At 51.2% G+C, this 21,067-nt stretch overlaps 3 non-coding genes across 3 annotated transcripts; all 3 read right to left on the bottom strand.

Moving 5' to 3' along the window:
- Positions 1–5,728: 5,728 nt before the first annotated feature.
- TRNAK-CUU (transfer RNA lysine (anticodon CUU)) lies at positions 5,729–5,801 on the bottom strand. Its single transcript has one exon. It is a non-coding gene; the product is annotated as a tRNA-Lys (tRNA).
- Positions 5,802–15,519: 9,718 nt separating this feature from the next.
- TRNAK-UUU (transfer RNA lysine (anticodon UUU)) lies at positions 15,520–15,597 on the bottom strand. The gene has a single exon. It is a non-coding gene; the product is annotated as a tRNA-Lys (tRNA).
- A 1,561-nt stretch (positions 15,598–17,158) lies between these two features.
- TRNAK-UUU (transfer RNA lysine (anticodon UUU)) lies at positions 17,159–17,231 on the bottom strand. The gene has a single exon. It is a non-coding gene; the product is annotated as a tRNA-Lys (tRNA).
- Positions 17,232–21,067: the final 3,836 nt, after the last annotated feature.

Raw genomic sequence — 21,067 nt, 5'->3', positions numbered from 1 at the left:
AAAAAGGTGAGAGTTAATGTTAAACCCGAAACTGGAGAAGCCTTTAAAAAGCATCACTTTCAATGTTGGGCTCAAACCCACAACCCTGAGATTAAGAGTCTCATGCTCTACCAACTGAGCTAGCCGGGTTGCTGTACCTATTGTATTTCACACATCCTCTGTGTGTTCTTTGTGAGGAAGTAGTGTGTGGTTATCCCAGGAGGCCCCTTTGTTTCATTTTCTCTGCTGCTGACTCGACACAGGCACCTTTCTCTTTCTCCATCTCTCGCTCTACCCCAGTCTTATGTCCCCATCAGTCTCTCTGGAGCTCACTCTGGTACATACATGCATCTGTCCTCTCAACCTGTCTCTGGGCACATACTTAAATGTCCAGTAGAGAACAGTGTGAACTCTCCCTGTTTTGCGAGGTGGCAGTCAGGCTCCAGAGCCGTGTTCCGGAGGCTGCCGGAATGGCCGAGCGGTGTAAGGTGCCACATTCAAGCACAGTATCTTCCCCAGTCCTGTGATCAAATTCCGCTGCCGATATAAAGTAGTTTTCATACCTACTTTAATCATAACACCAGCGGGGATGAGACCTTAAACTCCTCTTTTTGAAAGGATGGGGGGGGACAGGACGGAGCGGAGCGGACTCCGCGCTCGCTGTAAGCACGGGCGGCTCAGGCTAGGAAAGTGCACAGGAAAGGCTCGGCCTAGGACTGCTCCCAGCGGCGCGAAGTGCTGCGTTGTGTGGAGTCCTGTGGGAATCGTGAGGCAAACTGCTGGATGTGTGTGTGTGTAGTTTTAAGCCTCAGCGAAATATCTGAAAAAGGTGAGAGTTAATGTTAAACCCGAAAATGGAGAAGCCTTTAAAAAGCATCACGCCCAACGCGGGGCTCGAACCCACGACCCTGAGATTAAGAGTTTCATGCTCTACCTACTGAGCTAGCCAGGGCCCTGTGCCCATTTCGTTTCACACACCCTCTGTGTGTTCTGTGTGAGGAAGTAGTGTGTGGTTATCCCAGGAGGCCCCTTTGTTTCATTTTCTCTGCTGCTGACTCGACACAGGCACCTTTCTCTTTCTACATTTCTCGCTCTACCCCAGTGTTATGTCCCCATCAGTCTCTCTGGAACTCACTCTGGTACATACATGCATCTGTCCTCTCAACCTGTCTCTGGGCACATACTTAAATGTCCAGTAGAGAACAGTGTGAACTCTCCCTGTTTCGCGAGGTGGCAGTCAGCCTCCAGAGCTGTGTTCCGGAGGCTGCCGGAATGGCCGAGCGGTGTAAGGTGCCACATTCAAGAGCAGTATTTTCCCCAGTCCTGTGATCAAATTCCGCTGCCGATATAAAGTAGTTTTCATACCTACTTTAATCATAACACCAGTGGGGATGAGACCTTAAACTCCTCTTTTTGAAAGGATGGGGGGGGACAGGACGGACCGGAGCGGACTCCGAGCTCGCTGTAAGCACGGGCGGCTCAGGCTAGGAAAGGGCGCAGGAAAGGCTCGGCCTAGGACCGCTCCCAGAGGCGCCTCCCAGGGCGGGAAGTGCTACGTTGTGTGGAGTCCTGTGGGAATCGTGAGGCAAACTGCAGGATGTGTGTGTATGTAGTTTTAAGCCTCAGCGAAATATCTGAAAAAGGTGAGAGTTAATGTTAAACCCGATAATGGAGAAGCCTTTAAAAAGCATCACACCCAACGTGCGGCTCGAACCCACGACCCTGAGATTAAGAGTCTCATGCTCTACCGACTGAGCTAGCCGTGCTGCTGTGCCTATGTCATTTCACACACCCTCTGTGTGTTCTTTGTGAGGAAGTAGTGTGTGGTTATCCCAGGAGGCCCCTTTGTTTCATGTTCTCTGCTGCTGACTCGACACAGGCACCTTTCTCTTTGTCCATCTCTCGCTCTACCCCAGTCTTATGTCCCCATCAGTCTCTCTGGAGCTCACTCTGGTACATACATGCATCTGTCCTCTCAACCTGTCTCTGGGCAAATACTTAAATGTCCAGTAGAGAACAGTGTGAACTCTCCCTGTTTCGCGAGGTGGCAGTCAGCCTCCAGAGCCACGTTCCGGAGGCTGCTGGAATGGCCGAGCGGTGTAAGGAGCCATGTTCAAGAGCAGTATCTTCCCCAGTCCCGTGATCAAATCCTGCTGGCGAATTAAAGTAGTTTTCATACCTACTTTAATCATAACACCAGCGGGGATGAGACCTTAAACTCCTCTTTTTGAAGGGATGGGGGGGGACAAAACGGACCGGAGCGGACTCCGAGCTCGCTGTAAGCACGGGCGGCTCAGGCTAGGAAAGGGCGCAGGAAAGGCTCGGCCTAGGACCTCTCCCAGCGGCGCCTCCCAGGGCGGGAAGTGCTGCGTTGTGTGGAGTCCTGTGGGAATCGTGAGGGAAACTGCAGTGTGTGTGTGTGTAGTTTTAAGCCTCAGCGCAATATATCTGAAAAAGGTGAGAGTTAATGTTAAACCCGAAAATGGAGAAGCCTTTAAAAAGCATCACACCCAACGTGGGGCTCAAACCCACAACCCTCAGATTAAGAGTCTCATGCTCTACCAACTGAGCTAGCCGGGCTGCTGTGTCTATGTTGTTTCACACACCCTCTGTGTGTTCTTTGTGAGGAATTATTGTGTGGTTATCCCAGGAGGCCCCTTTATTTCATTTTCTCTGCTGCTGACTCGACACAGGCACCTTTCTCTTTCTCCATCTCTCGCTCTACTGCAGTCTTATGTCCCATTCAGTCTCTCTGGAGCTCATTCTGGTACATACATGCATCTGTCCTCTCAACCTGTCTCTGGGCACATACTTAAATGTCCAGTAGAGAACAGTGTGAACTCTCCCTGTTTCGCGAGCTGGCAGTCAGCCTCCAGAGCCGTGCTCCGGAGGCTACCGGAATGGCGGAGCGGTGTAAGGCGCCACAGTCAAGAGCAATATCTTCCCCAGTCCTGTGATCAAATCCCGCTACTGAAATAAAGTAGTTTTCATACCTACTTTAATCATAACACCAGCGGGGATGAGACCTTAAACTTCTCTTTTTGAAAGATTGGGGGGGGACAGGACGGACCGGAGCGGACTCCGAGCTCGCTGTAAGCACGGGCGGCTCAGGATAGGAAAGGGCGCAGGAAAGGCTCGGCCTAGGACCGCTCCCAGCGGTGCCTCCCAGGGCGGGAAGTGCTGTGTTGTGTGGAGTCCTGTGGGAATCGTGAGGCAAACTGCACGATGTGTGTGTGTGTAGTTTTAAGCCTCAGCGAAATATCTGAAAAAGGTGAGAGTTAATGTTAAACCCGAAAATGGATAAGCCTTTAAAAAGCATCACGCCCAACGTGGGGCTCGAACCCACAACCCTGAGATCAAGAGTCTCATGCTCTACCAACAAACTAGCCGGGCTGCTGTGCCGATGTTATTTCACACATCCTCTGTGTGTTCTTTGTGAGGAAGTAGTGTGTGGTTATCCCAGGAGGCCCCTTTTTTCATTTTCTCTGCTGTTGACTCGACACAGGCACCTTTCTATTTCTCCATCTCTCGCTCTACCCCAGTCTTATGTCCCCATCAGTCTCTCTGGAGCTCACTCTGGTACATACATGCATCTGTCCTCTCAACCTGTCTCTGGGCACATACTTAAATGTCCAGTAGAGAACAGTGTGAACTCTCCCTGTTTCGCGAGGTGGCAGTCAGCTTCCAGAACCATGTTCCGGAGGCTTCTGGAATGGCCGAGCGGTGTAAGGCGCCACAGTCAAGAGCATTATCTTCCCCAGTCCCGTGATCAAATCCTGCTGCAGACATAAAGTAGTTTTCATACCTACTTTAATCATAACACCAGCGGGGATGAGACCTTAAACTCCTCTTTTTGAAAGGATGGGGGGGGACAGGACGGACCGGAGTGGACTCCGAGCTCGCTGTAAGCACGCGCGGCTCAGGCTAGGAAAGGGCGCAGGAAAGGCTCGGCCTAGGACCGCTCCCAGCGGTGCCTCCCAGGGCGGGAAGTGCTGCGTTGTGTGGAGTCCTGTGGGAATTGCGAAGCAAAATGCAGGACGTGTGTGTGTGTAGTTTTAAGCCTCAGCGAAATATCTGAAAAAGGTTAGAGTTAATGTTAAACCCGAAACTGGAGAAGCCTTTAAAAAGCATCACTCTCAATGTTGGGCTCGAACCCACAACCCTGAGATTAAGAGTCTCATGCTCTACCAACTGAGCTAGCCGGGTTGCTGTACCTATTGTATTTCACACATCCTCTGTGTGTTCTTTGTGAGGAAGTAGTGTGTGGTTATCCCAGGAGGCCCCTTTGTTTCATTTTCTCTGCTGCTGACTCGACACAGGCACCTTTCTCTTTCTCCATCTCTCGCTCTACCCCAGTCTTATGTCCCCATCAGTCTCTCTGGAGCTCACTCTGGTACATACATGCATCTGTCCTCTCAACCTGTCTCTGGGCACATACTTAAATGTCCAGTAGAGAACAGAGTGAACTCTCCCTGTTTTGCGAGGTGGCAGTCAGGCTCCAGAGCCGTGTTCCGGAGGCTGCCGGAATGGCCGAGCGGTGTAAGGTGCCACATTCAAGCACAGTATCTTCCCCAGTCCTGTGATCAAATTCCGCTGCTGATATAAAGTAGTTTTCATACCTACTTTAATCATAACACCAGCGGGGATGAGACCTTAAACTCCTCTTTTTGAAAGGATGGGGGGGGGACAGGACAGACCGGAGCGGACTCCGCGCTCGCTGTAAGCATGGGCGGCTCAGGCTAGGAAAGTGCACAGGAAAGGCTCGGCCTAGGACCGCTCCCAGCGGCGCGAAGTGCTGCGTTGTGTGGAGTCCTGTGGGAATCGTGAGGCAAACTGCTGGATGTGTGTGTGTGTAGTTTTAAGCCTCAGCGAAATATCTGAAAAAGGTGAGAGTTAATGTTAAACCCGAAAATGGAGAAGCCTTTAAAAAGCATCACGCCCAACGTGGGGCTCGAACCCACGACCCTGAGATTAAGAGTTTCATGCTCTACCTACTGAGCTAGCCAGGGCCCTGTGACTATTTCGTTTCACACACCCTCTGTGTGTTCTGTGTGAGGAAGTAGTGTGTGGTTATCCCAGGAGGCCCCTTTGTTTCATTTTCTCTGCTGCTGACTCGACACAGGCACCTTTCTCTTTCTACATCTCTCGCTCTACCCCAGTGTTATGTCCCCATCAGTCTCTCTGGAGCTCACTCTGGTACATACATGCATCTGTCCTCTCAACCTGTCTCTGGGCACATACTTAAATGTCCAGTAGAGAACAGTGTGAACTCTCCCTGTTTCGCGAGGTGGCAGTCAGCCTCCAGAGCTGTGTTCCGGAGGCTGCCGGAATGGCCGAGCGGTGTAAGGTGCCACATTCAAGAGCAGTATTTTCCCCAGTCCTGTGATCAAATTCCGCTGCCGATATAAAGTAGTTTTCATACCTACTTTAATCATAACACCAGTGGGGATGAGACCTTAAACTCCTCTTTTTGAAAGGATGGGGGGGACAGGACGGACCGGAGCGGACTCCGAGCTCGCTGTAAGCACGGGCGGCTCAGGCTAGGAAAGGGCGCAGGAAAGGCTCGGCCTAGGACCGCTCCCAGAGGCGCCTCCCAAGGCGGGAAGTGCTACGTTGTGTGGAGTCCTGTGGGAATCGTGAGGCAAACTGCAGGATGTGTGTGTATGTAGTTTTAAGCCTCAGCGAAATATCTGAAAAAGGTGAGAGTTAATGTTAAACCCGATAATGGAGAAGCCTTTAAAAAGCATCACACCCAACGTGGGGCTCGAACCCACGACCCTGAGATTAAGAGTCTCATGCTCTACCGACTGAGCTAGCCGGGCCTATGTCATTTCACACACCCTCTGTGTGTTCTTTGTGAGGAAGTAGTGTGTGGTTATCCCAGGAGGCCCCTTTGTTTCATTTTCTCTGCTGCTGACTCGACACAGGCACCTTTCTCTTTGTCCATCTCTCGCTCTACCCCAGTCTTATGTCCCCATCAGTCTCTCTGGAGCTCACTCTGGTACATACATGCATCTGTCCTCTCAACCTGTCTCTGGGCAAATACTTAAATGTCCAGTAGAGAACAGTGAGAACTCTCCCTGTTTCGCGAGGTGGCAGTCAGCCTCCAGAGCCACGTTCCGGAGGCTGCTGGAATGGCCGAGCGGTGTAAGGAGCCATGTTCAAGAGCAGTATCTTCCCCAGTCCCGTGATCAAATCCTGCTGACGAATTAAAGTAGTTTTCATACCTACTTTAATCATAACACCAGCGGGGATAAGACCTTAAACTCCTCTTTTTGAAGGGATGGGGGGGACAAAACGGACCGGAGCCGACTCCGAGCTCGCTGTAAGCACGCGCGGCTCAGGCTAGGAAAGGGCGCAGGAAAGGCTCGGCCTAGGACCTCTCCCAGCGGCGCCTCCCAGGGCGGGAAGTGCTGCGTTGTGTGGAGTCCTGTGGGAATCGTGAGGGAAACTGCAGTATGTGTGTGTGTGTGTGTGTGTGTGTATAGTTTTAAGCCTCAGCGCAATATAACTGAAAAAGGTGAGAGTTAATGTTAAACCCGAAAATGGAGAAGCCTTTAAAAAGCATCACACCCAACGTGGGGCTCAAACCCACAACCCTCAGATTAAGAGTCTCATGCTCTACCGACTGAGCTAGCCGGGCTGCTGTGTCTATGTTGTTTCACACACCCTCTGTGTGTTCTTTGTGAGGAATTATTGTGTGGTTATCCCAGGAGGCCCCTTGTTTCATTTTCTCTGATGCTGACTCGACACAGGCACCTTTCTCTTTCTCCATCTCTCGCTCTACTGCAGTCTTATGTCCCCATCAGTCTCTCTGGAGCTCATTCTGGTACATACATGCATCTGTCCTCTCAACCTGTCTCTGGGCACATACTTAAATGTCCAGTAGAGAACAGTGTGAACTCTACCTGTTTCGCGAGCTGGCAGTCAGCCTCTAGAGCCGTGCTCCAGAGGCTGCCGGAATGGCCGAGCGGTGTAAGGCACCACAATCAAGAGCAATATCTTCCCCAGTCCTGTGATCAAATCCCGCTGCTGAAATAAAGTAGTTTTCATACGTACTTTAATCATAACACCAGCGGGGATGAGACCTTAAACTTCTCTTTTTGAAAGATTGGGGGGGGACAGGACGGACCGGAGCGGACTCCGAGATCGCTGTAAGCACGGGCGGCTCAGGATAGGAAAGGGCGCAGGAAAGGCTCGGCCTAGGACCGCTCCCAGCGGTGCCTCCCAGGGCGGGAAGTGCTGTGTTGTGTGGAGTCCTGTGGGAATCGTGAGGCAAACTGCAGGATGTGTGTGTGTGTAGTTTTAAGCCTCAGCGAAATATCTGAAAAAGGTGAGAGTTAATGTTAAACCCGAAAATGGAGAAGCCTTTAAAAAGCATCTCACCCAATGTGGGGCTCGAACCCACAACCCTGAGATTAAGAGTCTCATGCCCTACAAACTGAGCTATCCGGGCTGCTGTGACTATGTCATTTCACACACCATCTGTGTGTTCTTTGTGAAGAAGTAGTGTGTGGTTATCCCAGGAGGCCCCTTTGTTTCATTTTCTCTGCTGCTGACTGGACACAGGCACCTTTCTCTTTCTCCATCTCTGGCTCTATCCCAGTCTTATGTCCCCATCAGTCTCTCTGGAGCTCACTCTGGTACATACATGCATCTGTCCTCTCAACCTATCTCTAGGCACATACTTAAATGTCCAGTAGAGAACACTGTGAACTCTCACTGTTTCGCGAGGTGGCACTCAGCTTCCAGAGCTGTACTCCGGAGGCTGCCGGAATGGCCGAGCGGTATAAGGCCCCACATTCAAGAGCAGTATCTTCCCCAGTCCTGTGATCAAATCCCACTGCTGACATAAAGTAGTTTTCATACCTATTTTAATCATAACACCAGCGGGGATGACACCTTAAATTCCTCTTTTTGTAAGGATGGGGGGGGGACAGGACGGACCGGAGCGGACTCTGAGCTCGCTGTAAGCACGGGCGGCTCAGGCTAGGAAAGGGCGCAGGAAAGGCTCGGACGAGGACCGCCCCCAGCGGCGCCTCCCAGGGCAGGAACTGCTGCGTTGTGTGGAGTCCTGTGGGAATTGTGAGGCAAACTGCAGGATGTGTGTGTGTGTGTGTAGTTTTAAGCCTCAGCGAAATATCTGAAAAAGGTGAGAGTTAATGTTAAACCCGAAAATGGAGAAGCCTTTAAAAAGCATCACACCCAACATGGGGCTCGAACCCACGACCCTGAGATTAAGAATCTCATGCTCTACCGACTGAGCTAGCCGGGTTGCTGTATCTATATCCTTTCACACACCCTCTGTGTGTTCTTTGTGAGGAAGTAGTGTGTGGTTATTCCAGGAGGCCCCTTTGTTTCATTTTCTCTGCTGCAGACTCGACACAGGCACCTTTCTCTTTCTCCATCTCTCGCTCTACCCCAGTCTTATGTCCCCATCAGTCTCTCTGGAGCTCACTCTGGTACATATATGCATCTGTCCTCTCAACCTGTCTCTGGGCACATACTTAAATGTCCAGTAGAGAACAGTGTGAACTCTCCCTGTTTCGCGAGGTGGCAGTCAGCCTCCAGAGCTGTGTCTATGAGGCTGCTGGAATGGCTGAGCGGTGTAAGGTGACACATACAAGAACAGTATCTTCCCTAGTCCCGTGATCAAATCCCGCTGCCGACATAAAGTAGTTTTCATATCTATGTTAATCATAACACCAGCGGGGATGAGACTTTAAACTCTGCTTTTTTAAAGATTGGGGGGGACAGGAAGGACCGGAGCGGACTCCGAGCTCGCTATAAGTAAGGGCGGCTCAGGCTAGGAAAGGGCGCAGGAAAAACTCGGCCTAGGACCGCTCCCAGTGGCGCCTCCCAGGGCGGGAAGTGCTGCGTTGTGTGTAGTCCTGTGGGAATCGTGAGGCAAACTGCAGAATGTGTGTGTGTGTGTAGTTTTAAGCCTCAGCGAAATATCTGAAAAAGGTGAGAGTTAATGTTAAACCCGAAAATTGAGAAGCCTTTAAAAGCACCACGGCCAACGTGGGGCTCGAACCCACGACCCTGAGATTAAGAGTCTCATGCTCTACCAACTGAGCTCGCCGGGCTGCTGTACCTATGTCTTTTCACACACCCTTTGTGTGTTCTTTGTGAGGAAGTAGTGTGTGGTTATCCCAGGAGGCCCCTTTCTTTCATATTCTCTGCTGCTGACTCGATACAGGCACCTTTCTCTTTCTCCATCTCTCGCTCTACCCCAGTCTTATGTCCCCATAAGTTTCCCTGGAGCTCACTCAGGTACATACATGCATCTGTCCTCTCATCCTGTCTCTGGGCACATAGTTAAATGTCCAGTAGAGAACAGTGTGAACTCTCCCTGTTTCGAGAGGTGGCAGTCAGCCTCCAGAGACGTGTTACGGAGGCTGCCAGAATGGCCGAGCGGTGTAAAGCGCCACATTCAAGAGCAGTATCTTCCCCAGTCCCGTGATCAAATCCCGCTGCCGAATTAAAGTAGTTTTCATACCTACTTTAATCATAACACCAGCGGGGATGAGACCTTAAACTCCTCTTTTTGAAGGGATGGGGGAGGACCGGACGGACCGGAGCGGAAACTGAGCTCGCTGTAAGCACAGGCGGCTCAGGCTAGGAAAGGGTGCAGGAAAGGCTCGGCCTAGGACGTCTCCCAGCGGCGCCTCCCAGGGCGAGAAGTGCTGCGTTGTGTGGAGTCCTGTGGGAATCGTGAGACAAACTGCAGGATGTGTGTGTGTGTAGTTTTAAGCCTCAGCGAAATATCTGAAAAAGGTGAGAGTTAATGTTAAACCCGAAAATTGAGAAGCCTTTAAAATGCATCAAGCCCAACATGGAGCTCAATCCCACAACCCTCAGATTAAGAGTCTCATGCTCTACCAACTGAGCTAGCCAGGGTGCTGTACCTATGTCTTTTCACACACCCTTTGTGTGTTCTTTGTGAGGAAGTAGTGTGTGGTTATCCCAGGAGGCCCCTTTGTTTCATATTCTCTGCTGCTGACTCGATACAGGCACCTTTCTCTTTCTCCATCTCTCGCTCTACCCCAGTCTTATGTCCCCATAAGTTTCCCTGGAGCTCACTCTGGTACATACATGCATTTGTCCTCTCAACCTGTCTTTGGGCACATAGTTAAATGTCCAGTAGAGAATAGTGTGAAATCTCCCTGTTTCGAGAGGTGGCAGTCAGCCTCCAGAGCCAGGTTCCAGAGGCTGCCGGAATGGCCGAGCGGTGTAAGGCGCCACGTTCAAGAGCAGTATCTTCCCCAGTACCGTGATCAAATCCTGCTGACGAATTTAAGTAGTTTTCATACCTACTTTAATCATAACACCAGCGGGGATGAGACCTTAAACTCCTCTTTTTGAAGGGATGGGGGGGGACAAAACGGACCGGAGCGGACTCCGAGCTCGCTGTAAGCAAGGGCGGCTCAGGCTAGGAAAGGGCGCAGGAAAGGCTCGGCCTAGGACGTCTCCCAGCGGCGCCTCCCAGGGCGAGAAGTGCTGCGTTGTGTGGAGTGCTGTGGGATTTGTGAGGCAAACTGCAGGATGTGTGTGTGTGTAGTTTTAAGCCTCAGCAAAATATCTGAAAAAGGTGAGAGTTAATGTTAAACCCGAAAATGGTTAAGCCTTTAAAAAGCATCACGCCCAACATGGGGCTCTAACCCACGACCCTGAGATTAAGAGTCTCATGCTCTACCAATAAGCTAGCCGGGCTACTGTGCCTATGTCATTTCATACACCCTCTGTGTGTTCTTTGTGAGGAAGTAGTGTGTGGTTATCCCAGGAGGCCCCTTTGTTTCATTTTCTCTGCTGCTGACTCGACACAGGCACCTTTCTCTTTCTCCATCTCTCGCTCTACCCCAGTCTTATGTCCCCATCAGTCTCTCTGGAGCTCACTCTGGTACATACATGCATCTGTCCTCTCAACCTGTCTCTGGGCACATACTTAAATGTCCAGTAGAGAACAGTGTGAACTCTCCCTGTTTTGCGAGGTGGCAGTCAGCCTCCAGAGCCGTGTTCCAGAGGCTGCTGGAATGCCCGAGCGGTGTAAGGCGCCACATTCAAGAGCAGTATCTTCCCCAGTCCCGTGATCAAATCCTGCTGCCAACATAAAGTAGTTTTCATACCTACTTTAATCATAACACCAGCGGGGATGAGACCTTAAACTGCTCTTTTTGAAAGGATGGGGGGGGACAGGACGGACCGGAGCGGACTCCGAGCTCGCTGTAAGCACGGGCGGCTCAAGCTAGGAAAGGGCACAGGAAAGGTTCGGCCTCGGACCGCTCCCAGCGGCGCCTCCCAGGGCGGGAAGTGCTGCGTTGTGTGGAGTCCTGTGGGAATCATGAGGCAAACTGCAGGATGTGTGTGTGTGTAGTTTTAAGCCTCAGCAAAATATCTGAAAAAGGTAAGAGTTAATGTTAAACCCGAAAATGTAGAAGCCTTAAAAAAAGCATCACGCCCAACGTCAGGCTCAAACCCACGACCCTGAGATTAAGAGTCTCATGCTCTACCGACTGAGCTAGCCGGGCTACTGTGCCGATGTCATTTCGCACACCCTCTGTGTGTTCTTTGTGAGGAAGTAGTGTGTGGTTATCCCAGAAGGCCCCTTTGTTTCATTTTCTCTGCTGCTGACTCGACACAGGCACCTTTCTCTTTCTCCATCTCTCGCTCTACTGCAGTCTTATGTCCCCATCAGTCTCTCTGGAGCTCATTCTGGTACATACATGCATCTGTCCTCTCAACCTGTCTCTGGGCACATACTTAAATGTCCAGTAGAGAACAGTGTGAACTCTCCCTGTTTCGCGAGCTGGCAGTCAGCCTCCAGAGCCGTGCTCCGGAGGCTGCCGGAATGTCTGAGCAGTGTAAGGCGCCACAGTCAAGAGCAGTATCTTCCCCAGTCCTGTGATCAAATCCCACTGCTGAAATAAAGTAGTTTTCATACCTACTTTAATCATAACACCAGCGGGGATGAGACCTTAAACTTCTCTTTTTGAAAGATTGGGGGGGGGGACAGGACGGACCGGAGCGGACTCTGAGCTCACTGTAAGCACGGGCGGCTCAGGCTAGGAAAGGGCGCAGGAAAGGCTCGGACTAGGACCGCTCCCAGCGGCGCCTCCCAGGGCGGGAACTGCTGCGTTGTGTGGAGTCCTGTGGGAATTGTGAGGCAAACTGCAGGATGTGTGTGTGTGTGTGTAGTTTTAAGCCTCAGCGAAATATCTGAAAAAGGTGAGAGTTAATGTTAAGCCCGAAAATGGAGAAGCCTTTAAAAAGCATCACGACCCACGTGGGGCTCAAACCCACAACCCTGAGATTAAGAGTCTCATGCTTTACTGACTGAGCTAGCCTGGCTGATGTGCTTATGTCATTTCACACACCCTCTGTGTGTTCTTTGTAAGGAAGTAGTGTGTGGTTATCCCAGGAAGCCCCTTTGTTTCATTTTCTCTGCTGCTGACTCGACACAGGCACCTTTCTCTTTCTCCATCTCTCGCTCTACCCCAGTCTTATGTCCCCATCAGTCTCTCTGGAGCTCACTCTGGTACATACATGCATCTGTCCTCTCAACCTGTCTCTGGGCACATACTTAAATATCCAGTAGAGAATAGTGTGAACTCTCCCTTTTTCGCGAGGTGGCAGTCAGTCTCCAGAGTTGTGTTCCAGAGGCTGCCGGAATGGCCGAGCGGTGTAAGGTGCCACATTCAAGAGATGTATCTTCCCCAGTCCCGTGATCAAATCCTGCTGCCGACATAAAGTAGTTTTCATACCTACTTTAATCATAACACCAGCGGGATGAGACCTTAAACTCTTCTTTTTGAAAGGATGGGGGGGGGACAGGACAGACCGGAGCAGAGTCCGACCTCGCTGTAAGCACGGGCGGCTCAGGCTAGGAAAGGGCGCAGGAAAGGCTCGGCCTAGGACCGCTCCCGGCAGCGCCTCCCAGGGCGGGAAGTGCTGCGTTGTGTGGAGTCCTGTGGGAATCGTGAGGCAAACTGCAGGATGTGTGTGTGTGTGTAGTTTTAAGCCTCAGCGAAATATCTGAAAAAGGTGAGAGTTAATGTTAAAACCGAAAATGGAGAAGCCTTAACAAAGCATCACGCCCAACATGGGGCTCGAACCCACGACCCTAAGATTAAGAGTCTCATGCTCTACCGACTGAACTAGCCAGGCTGCTGTACCTGTGTCGTTTCACACACCCTCTGTGTGTTCTTTATGAGGAAGTAGTGAGTGGTTATCCCAGGAGGCCCCTTTCTTTCATTTTCTCTGCTGCTGGCTCGACACAGGCACCTTTCTCTTTATCCATCTCTCGCTCTACCCCAGTCTTATGTCCCCATCAGTCTCTCTGGAGCTCACTCTGGTACATACATGCATCTGTCCTCTCAACCTGTCTCTGGGCACATACTTAAATGTCCAGTAGAGAACAGTGTGAACTCTCCCTGTTTCGCGAGGTGGCAGTCAGCCTCCAGAGGTGTGTTCCGGAGGCTGCCGGAATGGCCGAGCGGTGTAAGGCACCACATTCAAGGGCAGTATCTTCCCCCGTCCTGTGATCAAATCCTGCTGCCGACATAAAGTAGTTTTCATACTTACTTTAATCATAACACCAGCGGGGATGAGACCTTAAACTCCTCTTTTTGAAAGGATGGTGGGGGACAGGACGGACCGGAGCGGACTCCGAGCTCGCTGTAAGCACGGGAGGCTCAGCCTAGGAAAGGGCCCAGGAAAGGGTTGGCTTAGCACCGCTCCCAGCAGCGCCTCCCAGGGCGGGAAGTGCTGCGTTGTGTGGAGTCCTGTGGGAATCGTGAGCCAAACTGCAGGATGTGTGTGTGTGTAGTTTTAAGCCTCACCGAAATATCTGAAAAAGGTGAGAGTTAATGTTAAACCCGAAAATGGAGAAGCCTTTGAAAAGCATCACGACCCACTTGGGGCTCAAACCCACAACCCTGAGATTAAGTCTCATTCTCTACCGACTGATTTAGCCGGGCTGCTGTGCCAACTGTCATTTCACACACCCTCTGTGTGTTCTTTGTGAGGAAGTAGTGTGTGGTTATCCCAGGAGGCCCCTTTGTTTCATTTTCTCTGCTGCTGACTCGACACAGGCACCTTTCTCTTTCTCCATCTCTCGCTCTACCCCAGTCTTATGTCCCCATCAGTCTCTCTAGAGCTCACTCTGGTACATACATGCATTTGTCCTCTCAACCTGTCTCTGGGCACATACTTAAATGTCCAGTAGAGAACAGTGCGAACTCTCCCTGGTTCGCAAGGTGGCAGTCAGCCTTCAGAGCCGTGTTCCGGAGGCTGCCGGAATTGGCGATCGGTGTAAGGGGCCACATTCAAGAGCAGTATCTTCCCCAGTCCTGTAATCAAATCCCACTGCCGACATAAAGTAGTTTTGATACCTACTTTAATCATAACACCAGCGGGGATGAGAGCTTAAACTCCTCTTTTTGGATGATGGGGGGGGACAGGACGGACCGGAGTAGACTGCGAGCTCGCTGTAAGCACGGGCGGCTCAGGCTAGGAAAGGGCACAGGAAAGGCTCGGCCTAGGACCGCTCCCAGCGGCGCCTCCCAGGGCGGGAAGTGCTGCGTTGTGTGGAGTCCTGTGGGAATCGTGAGGCAAACTGCAGGATGTGTGTGTGTGTAGTTTTAAGCCTCAGTGAAATATCTAAAAAAGGTGAGAGTTAATGTTAAACCCGAAAATGGAGAAGCCTTTAAAAATCATCACGCCTAACGTGTGGCTCGAACCGACGACCCTGAGATTAAGTCTCATTCTCTACCGACTGAGCTAGCCGGGCTGCTGTGCCAACTGTCATTTCACACACCCTCTGTGTGTTCTTTGTGAGGAAGTAGTGTGTGGTTATCCCAGGAGGCCCCTTTGTTACATTTTCTCTGCTGCTGACTCGACACAGGCACCTTTCTCTTTCTCCATCTCTCGCTCTACCCCAGTCTTATGTCCCCATCAGTCTCTCCAGAGCTCACTCTGGTACATACATGCATTTGTCCTCTCAACCTGTCTCTGGGCACATACTTAAATGTCCAGTAGAGAACAGTGCGAACTCTCCCTGTTTCGCAAGGTGGCAGTCAGCCTCCAGAGCTATGTTCCGGAGGCTGCCGGAATGGCCGATCGGTGTAAGGGGCCACATTCAAGAGCAGTATCTTCCCCAGTCCTGTAATCAAATCCCGCTGCCGACATAAAGTAGTTTTCATACCTACTTTAATCATAACACCAGCGGGGATGAGAGCTTAAACTCCTCTTTTTGGATGATGGGGGGGGACAGGACGGACCGGAGCAGACTCCGAGCTCGCTGTAAGCATGGGCGGCTCAGGCTAGGAAAGGGCACAGGAAAGGCTTGGCCTAGGACCGCTCCCAGCGGCGCCTCCCAGCGGCGCCTCCCAGGGCGGGAAGTGCTGCGTTGTGTGGAGTCCTGTAGGAATCGTGAGGCAAACTGCAGGATGTGTGTGTGTGTAGTTTTAAGCCTCAGTGAAATATCTAAAAAAGGTGAGAGTTAATGTTAAACCCGAAAATGGAGAAGCCTTTAAAAATCATCACACTCAACGTGTGGCTCGAACCCACGACCCTGAGATTAAAAGTCTCATGCTCTACCGACTGAGCTAGCCTGGCTGCTGTGTCTCTGTCATTTCACACACTCTCTGTGTGTTCTTTGCGAGGAAATAGTGTGTGGTTATCCCAGGAGGCCCCTTTGTTTCATTTTCTCTGCTGCTGACTCGACACAGGCACCTTTCTCTTTCTCCATCTCTCGCTCTACCCCAATCTTATGTCCCCATCAGTCTCTCTGGAGCTCACTCTGGTACATACATGCATCTGTCCTCTCAACCTGTCTCTGGGCACATACTTAAATGTCCAGTAGAGAACATTGTGATCTCTCCCTGAATCGCGAGGTGGCAGTCAGCCTCCCGAGCTGTGTTTCGGAGGCTGCCAGAATGGCAGAGCGGTGTAAGGTGCCACATTCAAGAGCAGTATCTTCACCAGTCCTGTGATCAAATCCTGCTGCTGACATAAAGTAGTTTTCATACCTACTTTAGTCGTAACACTAGCTGGGATGAGACCTTAAACTCCTCTTTTTGAAAGGATAGGGGGGGGGGGGACAGGACGGACCGGAGCGGACTCCGAGCTCGCTGTAAGCACGGGCGGCTCAGGCTAGGAAAGGGCGCAGGAAATGCTCGGCCTAGGACCGCTCCCTGCGGCGCCTCTCAGGGCGGGAAGTGCTGCATTGTGTGGAGTCCTGTGGGAATCGTGAGGCAAACTGCAGGATGTGTGTGTGTATAGTTTTAAGCCTCAGAGAAATATCTGAAAAAGGTGAGAGTTAATGTTAAACCCGAAAATGGAGAAGCCTTTAAAAAGCATCTCGCCCAACGTGGGGCTCAAACCCACAATCCTGAGATTAAGAGTCTCATGCTCTACCAACTTAGCTAACCGGGCTGCTGTCCCTATATCATTTCACACACCCTCTGTGTGTTCTTTGTGAGGAAGTAGTGTGTGGTTATCCCAGGAGGCCTCTTTGTTTAATTTTCTCTGCTGCTGACTCAACACAGGCACCTTTCTCTTTCTCCATCTCTCGCTCTACCCCAGTTTTATGTCCCCATCAGTCTCTCTGGAGCTCACTCTAGTACATACATGCATCTGTCCTCTCAACCTGTCTCTGGGCACATACTTAAATGTCCAGTAGAGAACAGTGTGAACTCTCTCTGTTTCGCGAGGTGGCAGTCAGCTTCCAGAGCCATGCTCCGGAGGCTGCCGGAATGGCTGAGTGGTGTAAGGCGCCACATTTAAGAGCAGTATTTTCCTCAGTCCTGTGATCAAATCCCGCTGCCGACATAAAGTAGTTTTCATACCTACTTTAATCATAACACCAGCGGGGATGAGACCTTAAACTCCTCCTTTTTGAAAGGATGGGGGGGGACAGGACGGACCGGAGCGGACTCCGAGCTCGCTGTAAGCACGGGCGGCTCAGGCTAGGAAAGGGCGCAGGAAAGGCTCGGCCTAGGACCGCTCACAGCGGCGCCTCCCAGGGTGGAAATTGCTGCGTTGTGTGGAGTCCTGTGGGAATCGTGAGGTAAACTGCAGGATGTGTGTGTGTGTAGTTTTAAGCCTCAGTGAAATATCTAAAAAAGGTGAGAGTTAATGTTAAACCCGAAAATGGAGAAGCCTTTAAAAATCATCACGCTCAACGTGTGGCTCGAACCCACGACCCTGAGATTAAAAGTCTCATGCTCTACCGACTGAGCTAGCCTGGCTGCTGTGTCTCTATCATTTCACACACTCTCTGTGTGTTCTTTGCGAGGAAGTAGTGTGTGGTTATCCCAGGAGGCCCCTTTGTTTCATTTTCTCTGCTGCTGATTCAACACAGGTACCTTTCTCTTTCTCCATCTCTCGCTCTACCCCAATCTTATGTCCCCATCAGTCTCTCTGGAGCTCACTCTGGTACATACATGCATCTGTCCTCTCAACCTGTCTCTGGGCACATACTTAAATGTCCAGTAGAGAACATTGTGATCTCTCCCTGAATCGCGAGGTGGCAGTCAGCCTCCAGAGCTGTGTTTCGGAGGCTGCCAGAATGGCAGAGCGGTGTAAGGTGCCACATTCAAGAGCAGTATCTTCACCAGTCCTGTGATCAAATCCTGCTGCTGACATAAAGTAGTTTTCATACCTCCTTTAGTCATAACACCAGCTGGGATGAGACCTTAAACTCCTCTTTTTGAAAGGATGGGGGGGGGGACAGGACGGACCGGAGCGGACTCCAAGCTCGCTGTAAGCACGGGCGGCTCAGGCTAGGAAAGGGCGCAGGAAACGCTCGGCCTAGGACCGCTCCCAGCGGCGCCTCTCAGGGAGTGAAGTGCTGCATTGTGTGGAGTCCTGTGGGAATCGTGAGGCAAACTGCAGGATGTGTGTGTGTATAGTTTTAAGCCTCAGAGAAATATCTGAAAAAGGTGAGAGTTAATGTTAAACCCGAAAATGGAGAAGCCTTTAAAAAGCATCTCGCCCAATGTGGGGCTCAAACCCTCAACCCTGAGATTAAGACTCTCATGCTCTACCAACTGAGCTAGCCGGGGTGCTGTCTTTATGTCATTTCACACACCCTCTGTGTGTTCTTTGTGAGGAAGTAGTGTGTGGTTATCCCAGGAGGCCCCTTTGTTTCATTTTCTCTGCTGCTGACTCGACACAGGCACCTTTCTCTTTCTCCATCTCTCGCTCTACCCCAGTCTTATGTCCCCATCAGTCTCTCTGGAGCTCACTCTGGTACATACATGCATCTGTCCTCTCAACCTGTCTCTGGGCACATACTTAAATGTCAAGTAGAGAACAGTGTGAACTCTCCCTGTTTCGCGAGGTGGCAGTCAGCCTCCAGAACTTTGTTCCGGAGGCTGCCAGAATGGCTGAGCGGTGTAAGGTGCCACATTCAAGAACAGTATCTCCACCAGTCCCGTGATCAAATCCCGCTGCTGACATAAAGTAGTTTTCATGCCTACTTTAATCATAACACCAGCGGGGATGAAACCTTAAACTCCTCTTTTTGAAAGTATGCGGGGGGGACAGGACGGACCCGAGCGGACTCCGAGCTCGCTGTAAGCACGGGCGGCTCAGACTAGGAAAGGGCGCAGGAAAGGATCGGCCTAGGACCACTCCCAGCGGCGCCTCCCAGGGCGGGAAGTGCAGCGTTGTGTGGAGTCCTGTGGGAATTGTGAGGCAAACTGCAGGATGTGTGTGTGTGTAGTTTTAAGCCTCAGCAAAGTATCTGAAAAAGGTGAGAGTTAATGTTAAACCCGAAAATGGAGAAGCCTTTAAAAAGCATCACACCCAACATGGGGCTCAAACCCACGACAATGAGATTAAGAGTCTCATGCTCTACCAACTGAGCTAGCCGGGCTGCTGTCCCTATATTATTTCACACACCCTCTGTGTGTTCTTTGTGAGGAAGTAGTGTGTGGTTATCCCAGGAGGCCCCTTTGTTTCATTTTCTCTGCTGCTGACTCGACACAGGCACCTTTCTCTTTCTCCATCTCTCGCTCTACCCCTGTTTTATGTCCCCATCAGTCTCTCTGGAGCTCACTCTGGTACATACATGCATCTGTCCTCTCAACCTGTCTCTGGGCACATACTTAAATGTCCAGTAGAGAACAGTGTGAACTCTCCCTGTTTCGCGAGGTGGCAGTCAGCTTCCAGAGCCATGTTAAGGAGGTTGCCGGAATGGCCGAGCGGTGTAAGGTGCCACATTCAAGAACAGTATTTTCACCAGTCCCGTGATCAAATCCCGCTGCTGACATAAAGTTGTTTTCATACCTACTTTAATCATAACACCAGCGGGGATGAGACCTTAAACTCCTCTTTTTGAAAGGATGGGGGGGGCAGGACGGACCGGAGCGGACTCCGAGCTCGCTCTAAGCACGGGCGGCTCAGGCTAGGAAAGGGCGCAGGAAAGGCTCGTCCTAGGACCGCTCCCAGCGGCGGGAAGTGCTGCGTTGTGTGGAGTCCTGTGAGAATCATGAGGCAAACTGCAGGATGTGTGTGTGTGTAGTTTTAAGCCTCAGCAAAGTATCTGAAAAAGGTGAGAGTTAATGTTAAACCCGAAAATGGAGAAGCCTTTAAAAAGCATCACACCCAACATGGGGCTCAAACCCACGACCCTGAGATTAAGAGTCTCATGCTCTACCAACTGAGCTAACCGGGCTGCTGTCTCTATATCATTTCACACACCCTCTGTGTGTTCTTTGTGAGGAAGTAGTGTGTGGTTATCCCAGGAGGCCTCTTTGTTTCATTTTCTCTGCTGCTGACTCGACACAGGCACCTTTCTCTTTCTCCATCTCTCGCTCTACCCCAGTTTTATGTCCCCATCAGTCTCTCTGGAGCTCACTCTAGTACATACATGCATCTGTCCTCTCAACCTGTCTCTGGGCACATACTTAAATGTCCAGTAGAGAACAGTGTGAACTCTCTCTGTTTCGCGAGGTGGCAGTCAGCTTCCAGAGCCATGTTACGGAGGCTGCCGGAATGGCTGAGCGGTGTAAGGCGCCACATTTAAAAGCAGTATTTTCCTCAGTCCTGTGATCAAATCCTGCTGCCGACATAAAGTGGTTTTCATACCTACTTTAATCATAACACCAGCGGGGATGAGACCTTAAACTCCTCCTTTTTGAAAGGATGGGGGGGGACAGGACGGACCGGAGCGGACTCCGAGCTCGCTGTAAGCACGGGCGGCTCAGGCTAGGAAAGGGCGCAGGAAAGGCTCGGCCTAGGACCGCTCCCAGCGGCGCCTCCCAGGGTGGAAAGTGCTGCGTTGTGTGGAGTCCTGTGGGAATCGTGAGGTAAACTGCAGGATGTGTGTGTGTGTAGTTTTAAGCCTCAGCGAAATATCTGAAAAAGGTGAGAGTTAATGTTAAACCCGAAAATTGAGAAGCCTTTAAAAAGCATCACACCCAACGTGGTGCTCAAACACACGACCCTGAGATTAAGAGTCTCATGGTCTACCGACTGAGCTGGCCGGGTTACTGTGCCTATGTCGATTCACAAACCCTCTGTGTGTTCTTTGTGAGGAAGTAGTGTGTGGTTATCCCAGGAGGCCCCTTTATTTCATTTTCTCTGCTGCTGACTCGACACAGGCACCTTTCTCTTTCTCCATCTCTCGCTCTACCCCAGACTTATGTCCCCATCAGTCTCTCTGGAGCTCACTCTGGTACATACATGCATCTGTCCTCCCAACCTGTCTCTGGGCACATACTTAAATGTCCAGTAGAGAACAGTGTGAACTCTCCCTGTTTCCAGAGATGGCAGTCAGCCTCCAGAGCCATGTTCTGGAGGCTGCCGGAATGGCAGAGTGGTGTAAGGCGCCACATTCAAGAGCAGTATCTTCCCCAGTCCTGTCATCAAATCCCGCTGCCGACATAAAGTAGTTTTCATACCTACTTTAATCATAATACCAGTGGGGATGAGACCTTAAACTCCTCTTTTTGAAAGGATGTGGGGGGACAGGACGGACCGGAGTGGACTCCGATCTCGCTGTAAGCACGTGCGGCTCAGGCTAGGAAAGGGCACAGGAAAGGCTTGGCCTAGGACCGCTCCCAGCGGCGCCTCCCAG

Source organism: Pleurodeles waltl, chromosome 6 (genome assembly GCF_031143425.1).
Source record: "Pleurodeles waltl isolate 20211129_DDA chromosome 6, aPleWal1.hap1.20221129, whole genome shotgun sequence".
Classification (NCBI taxonomy): domain Eukaryota; kingdom Metazoa; phylum Chordata; class Amphibia; order Caudata; family Salamandridae; genus Pleurodeles; species Pleurodeles waltl.
This window is presented reverse-complemented; position numbering and strand designations above follow the sequence as displayed.